Source organism: Solanum lycopersicum, chromosome 4 (assembly GCF_036512215.1).
Source record: "Solanum lycopersicum chromosome 4, SLM_r2.1".
Classification (NCBI taxonomy): Eukaryota; Viridiplantae; Streptophyta; class Magnoliopsida; order Solanales; family Solanaceae; genus Solanum; species Solanum lycopersicum.
Window position 1 is genome coordinate 48,527,035 of NC_090803.1, and position 6,743 is coordinate 48,533,777.

At 27.8% G+C, this 6,743-nt stretch overlaps 1 long non-coding RNA gene across 1 annotated transcript; it reads right to left on the minus strand.

Annotated features, from left to right (window-relative positions):
* Positions 1-2,427: 2,427 nt before the first annotated feature.
* On the minus strand, positions 2,428-4,045 carry LOC109120101 (uncharacterized). Its single transcript, XR_002027553.3, has 2 exons — positions 3,446-4,045; positions 2,428-2,788 (listed from the first exon to the last, which is right to left on the minus strand). It is a non-coding gene; the product is annotated as an uncharacterized lncRNA (long non-coding RNA).
* Positions 4,046-6,743: the final 2,698 nt, after the last annotated feature.

Sequence of the window (6,743 nt, forward strand, 5' to 3'; positions counted from 1 at the left end):
ATTCAATTTTTTGTTGTTATATTAAGATAATATTTGTTATTTAGGGTTGTGTTTGGTATGGAAGAAAGTGTTTCTTTTATCGAAAATATTCTCATTGAAAACAAGTAAATTTTGGATAAAACAAGTAAATTTTAGATTTATTTTCTCATGTTGATTGGTGAGTAGAAAATATTTTTTGAAAATAATTTTTAGTGTTTGATTTATGAATGAAAAATATTTTTTAAAAAATATTTTTTAGTTTTATTAGAATAGAAAACAATTTTTGAAATTGAAAATAATTTTTGAAAATAAAATTGATCTTTTTTTTCTTTTTGGGGGAGAGGGAATAAAAATTTGAAGTTAAAAATATTTTTAAAAAACTAAATTTTTTTTTTTTTTTGAGTGTGTGTGTTTGGGGGGGGAGGGTGGGAGGAGAATTGGTCAAGGATAAGGGTGAAAAATAAGATTTTTAAAATACTTTTTAAAATAAACTTAAAAATATTTTGGGTGTTGGGGAATTGGTAGTGGGATGCGCGAGTTTTAGGATAGGTGTGAAATAAAATTTTGAATTTGAAAACATCTTTAAAAATAATCTAAATTTTTTTTTTGAAAATATTACATATATACACAATATAATTTATCACATTTTTCATTCTTCCCTATTATTTTAAAATATTTCAAAACACCCTATTTTTCATCCTAAATTCAATTGTATTGATACATTATTTCTCTCCACTATTCACTCCCATAATCTGATCAATTATATTTTTCATTCTAATTTGAATTTCAAAAGGTTTCTCTCTCTAGTTAATCATTTTTAAATATTTTCAATATAGTAGTTCATCCTTTTTTATTTTTGTTGTTTGTTGTTTTCTTTTTCAATTGATCTCTCTCTTTCATCATCTTCTTCATTAGTTTTTTTTAAAAAAATTGTCAATTGATAGTTCTTAGTCATCGTAATTTTCATCTAATGTAAGCAGTGTTCTTAATTCTGACGATGACGAAGATTTCGAAATCAACTGTCGAAAAACGCTAAAAAAAGGGATAAAAGATCGAGTTGTTGATGTCTTTGGTAAAGTTTGGATTGAGATTCAAAGGTAAATCTATTCGAGAATGATGACATTGCTTCATAACTTGATTAACCATACACGGTCTCTCAAACAAAAGCAAGTGAGCATAAGAATGTATTAGTATGATCAGAAAACTTAGTAATATAATACATTATCAAATGTTTGATAAATCAAAATTTGATCGTATATGACACATTATCAATTTAATGGCAGGAGTGCCCTTTTTCTATCAATAGAGGGATCAAAAAACGTATCCCTGACTTATAATACATGCTACTTATTTAAGATCATAAATCAGATCAAAACCCTCAAGATCTTATGTATAAAGATACATAAATAGTAATATCATGTATAATGTATCTTCTAATAAAATAAAATCTTATCATGTATAATGTATCTTCTAATAAAATAAAATCTTACTCTAACAAAATAAGATACATAAATAGTAATATATCATGGACTAATTTGTTAGGCATGATATGCAAATTTGAATTTATACTAAATGTATATGATACATGACAATTACCACATAGGCATGTATCCATCAAAACTATGTATCTTTGCAGCCTTTTTATGTTGTATCAATGCATAGTGGATACATTTAAAATACAGGCTCTTGTTCACATCAACAATGTACTTGATTTACAACTATTTTCTCAACTCATCGATTAATAACTCAGCTGCAATGGGTTGATTAGAGATTCACAAAACTAATATTTTGATCAATAACAATTTCAATCACTTTTGTATCGTTCATACTTCACATCACTTTAACAAAATTCAAAATGTCTCGACAAGTTCATGTTGTAGTACTACAATTTATCGATAAGTTTGATTCCAAAATTGAGAGTTTTTGGAAGAATTGGAAGAAAAATTTAAAATTCGAATTATGGTAGTGTGTTATAATTTACCAATTAATGTATTGTTCTATAACCAAACAATAATGTATCTATCTAAATTAAAATAGTAATGTATTGATATTTTGACCAACAACACTAACATCACTTTTATATTGTTCATAACTCAACTCACTTTTTCAAATGTCTTAATAAGATCGACGAGTTCATGTTGTATTAGTACAATTTGTTGATAAGTTTGATTCAAAAACTGAGAGTTTTTGGAAAAAAATGGGAAGAAGAATTTTAAATTTTGTATAATGCTAGCATGTTACAATTTTTCAATTGATGTATCTATCTAAAATCAAATAATGATGTATTGATCTAAAATCGAACATCTTATGGGCAATCTTTTACTACTCTAATATACCATGTAGGATTACAATACTTATCAATATACTAAATATTTTTAAAATATTAATGTATCATAAGTAATGTATCTATCTAGAGATCACAAATTAAAAATAAATTACAGAGCATAATACATGTAATTTCATATATTTCATTGTCAAATCTTTTTACCCTAAAGTTAAAGTTATAAATAGTATGTATCATGCACAATTTTTTGGGCATCATACATAAATACATAAAAATTAATACATTAAATTTATTCAGTTGTTATATCAATGTTATGTTCTTCTATTTTGCAAAAGAAGAGAGATTTCGAATATGACATTTAGTATTCATCTATATAGTTAATGTCGATAAAGGAGGAAAGCGTCATAAAGGCAGCAACAACGCGAAGGGAAAAGTTGAGAGTCATTATCGATCATGCACTAATAAACTCAGATGATGAAACAACCTGCAAACTTTCGAAAAAGACAGTCATTCGAAATGCACATCCTGCAAACATTCAAAAGCCTTCATGCTTCAGCCACAATTATTCATAAAGCACACTAACAAATAATTATACATGTTTATTATCATATTAATGTATATACCATATATACTTGAGATACATAGCGATACAGTGATTCACAATATCTCAAAGAATGATATACATTAACGTATTATTCGTAATAATGATCGCTATAACTACTATATACATCTAAGTTATTATATTGGTTGTATGTATCATATTCACAAAATTAGCCTGATACACGTTATAGCAATCAATGCTACTCTCACAAAAAGATACAAAATGTATTTGATACATGTTAATTCCTACTTTTTTGAAGTATGTATCATGTATAATTCATTATGTTTATTTGTTGTTATTTTATGCTTATCACATTGATACACATTCTCTTAGAATGATTTATGGAATACCACCAAAAAACTGTAGAAATATCATATACAAAATTAATTTCACACTGTTGACAATTTACAGTATCATGAATATCTTATCAATATCAGATAATCATCAAAAGCAAAAAACAATTATCAACATAATACATATCTGCTAATAATAATAATAATAATAATAATAATAATAATAATAATAATAATAATAATGAATCATACAAGATTAGAGATAGAGATAAAAAAAAACTCACATACCTTTTTCTACATTTCGCTTTGTCAAAGTTATGTGTCTCTGCACCAATCTTCTCTGTTGTATCAAAACATAAAGGATAGATTGTAAATTCAAGCTCGTTTTTTCACCATCAAATATAGTTTTACACCCATGTCGTTTTTAATTTTCAATGGAGATGAGTTATATGTGTCTAATTTCTAAGATTTGCCTAATCTCATTTGTCTCTAACTTGACTGAAATGACAACTTTGAGATTGATAATTTCAATGCTTTTGTAACCTTCATAACTCATCTTGCTTACCCGAATTTCTGAGTCTCTCAACAAAGTCGATATATATATTCATATTGTATCAACCAACATTGTTGAGTGATTTAAATTTTTCACGATTTGGGATGCAATGGCGGCTTGATGGAGATGGCAAAAATTTGAATTCTAAAAGACATGAACCTTTTACGGATTGGTATGAATTGATAACAATCACTTATGCTTGAATCGTGGAATTTAGAATCAATTTTAGGTTAACTTTTCTAATAAAGCGCAACAGCCAACTATTTTCCTTGAAAGATGCAATTGTCAGTTGTTACAATGCATCACATATAATTTATATATATGAAACTTGTATCTTGGTGACTTCTATTTTAAGGAATTTTTGTAAAATAGAAAAAATTAGAGAATAAAATGTAACTTAGATATTACACTATGAAATTTATGTAATTGGTCCTTTTTTTTTGTGGAGGGGGACGTAGAGGCGGATGAGGTTAAAAATAAAAATTTGAAATTGAAAATATTTTTTAAAAATAAACTTAACTTTTTTTAGGATTGGGAGAGGGGGGGGGGTCACTGGAGAGTGGGGTGGGGTGGGGTGAATAAATAAAAAGTTGAAATTGAAATAATTATTTAAAAATTGATACCCCCCTCCCCCCCCCCCCCCAAAAAAAAGAATATGTAATTTGAAGTTGGATGAGAATTTTAGAAAATGTTTCCTTAATTTTTTAAGAAAAGTCATTTTTCTTAATTTTGAGGAAAATGAGTTGATTTGAAAAACATTCTTCAAAATTTTTGTTCCAACCAAACATGAGAAATTGGTAAACATTTTCCGGAAAATGTTTTCCTTCATACCAAACACACCCTTATGGTAAGATAATTTTCTAACTAAATATAGTAATTTTTTGCGTGATCTAAAAGGCTCGTTTTAATTCTTATATGTCGCCTAGTTCGCTCTTTCTCTCTTTCTCTATCACTTTCTCTCTAAACTTGTGTTTTTTTCTTCCTCCTCTTCTTCTTTTTATTCTTTTTTTTTAAAAAAATAGTCTAAGAACTACTCTTGAATCAATTTTTGCCCATATTTCATTATTTTCACCTAAAATACAACGAAAAGAGAAACAAAAAGACAATTGTGTTCTAGCACCAGCTATCCTTGAAAAACAACCATATTGTTAACATTGATATCTCATCCCTGACTGTTATACAACTTGAAATTTATTAAGCCACAAACACTTTGATCAATGGCTGCCTTGAGAAATTCTTATTTCTTTCGGCCAGTGGAATATTTGAATCTATAGAAATGACAATGTTTTCATTAAAAATAAATATCATGAAAATCACACCGTAAAAAAAACAGAGTTCCTTCAAACTGAACACAAATGGATATGTTGGCACAACTCAATAGGCGTTTCATAACTAATAAGAGACCATAACAGAATTGACTATGATAATTCAATAAAAAAAATTATGCGCACAAACGTGTCTCGGGCAAAATTGCATGTATTACTACATGAACTAAGAATCATGAAGCACAAAAGGCTAGCCCTTTTAGAGATTAATATTGATTCCATCGTCGTTATCTGATCTTACTTTAACCTTATTGTTGAATGTAAATTAATGATGAAATAATTAAGCAATCAGAGACCGGCGCATGTGTACAAGGAACATGACAATGTAATAAATGTGTCGGCTAAAGAAACTGCAAAAGAAGGACAACTCGATGCTCAACTTTCTTTTTGGAAGTTCTATCGATGTATGCTATCGAAGCATTACATATAGACATCGACATAATTTCATTCACTAGGAGCATCACTTTTTGTAATTTTAACACTAGTGTGGCCATACCAAAACCCAAGCTTCTAATATGGGAATGCCCCTTCTAATTATGTTTCAGATAATACTTAAAAATATAATTTATGAAAGTCATATTTTAACAAAAAAAAAGGATAAAAAAAAGGAGGAAAAAAAGAAATTTATTAAGAGTTGAATCAAAGAGGTGTGAATTATGGATAAATACTCATTATAAATATTGAATTATGAAAAAGTCTTTGTTGTGAATATCTGTCCATTAATAAAATATTTACTTGTAATAAATTAAGCAATTTAATTTTTTAATACTCAATTTAAATATAAATAAAGACCAAATAAAGGAGAAAAAAAGATAAATGCAACTGGAGTCTTATAGAGATCGATGTGTCATATTATCTCTATATATATATTATCTTAAAAGAATGAACGCCTAACTTGAATGTGAAATTAATATAATATCCCTAACTTAGGTTCTAACTTTTTTGATGACTTGTGACTTTTCTAATAAATTGTGACTTTTTTTCATAGGGTTGTATTTTTTGATGAGTTGTGACTTTTCTAAACAGTTGTATTTTATTTTTTTTGGGAAAATGCACAAGTACCCTCTTAACCTATACCCGAAATCCCAAAGATACACTTACACTATACTAAGATCTTATTACTCCTTAAACTTATTTTATAAGTAATTTTCTATCCCTTTTCGGTCTACGTGGAACTACCTTGAAAAAAAAAGTCAACCAGCGTTGGGCCCACAAGATAGTGTCACGTAGGTAAAAAAGGAGTAGAAATTAAATAAATTCAGGGGGGTAATAGGACCTTAGTATAGTATAATGTGTCTCTCGGATTTCGGGCATATATTGAAGAGGTACTTGTGCATTATCCCTACGTTTTTAATAAGTTGTGACTTTTTCAAAGGGTTGTGACTTCTTGAAAAGGTCATGATTTTTCAATAAGAAACAAAAAATCACTTGTTCATACTACCCTTTGTTGACTATAAATATTGAGGGTTCCTTTCATTTTTCAACCACATTTTTGTAATTTACTCCTCTTTTTCTTGCATTTTAAAATTTTTCGTGTGATTTATTATCGTTGAGTAAGTTCAAAGTCTAAAGAACTATGATGTACCACTACTTTGATGAAGTAAATTGTTTTATCGTAAGAGGGTATATTCCTTAACCTCGAGTACTTGAGAAAAAAATACTGATGATATAATAATATTTTTTTAGATAGTATGTAATGTTCCAATAT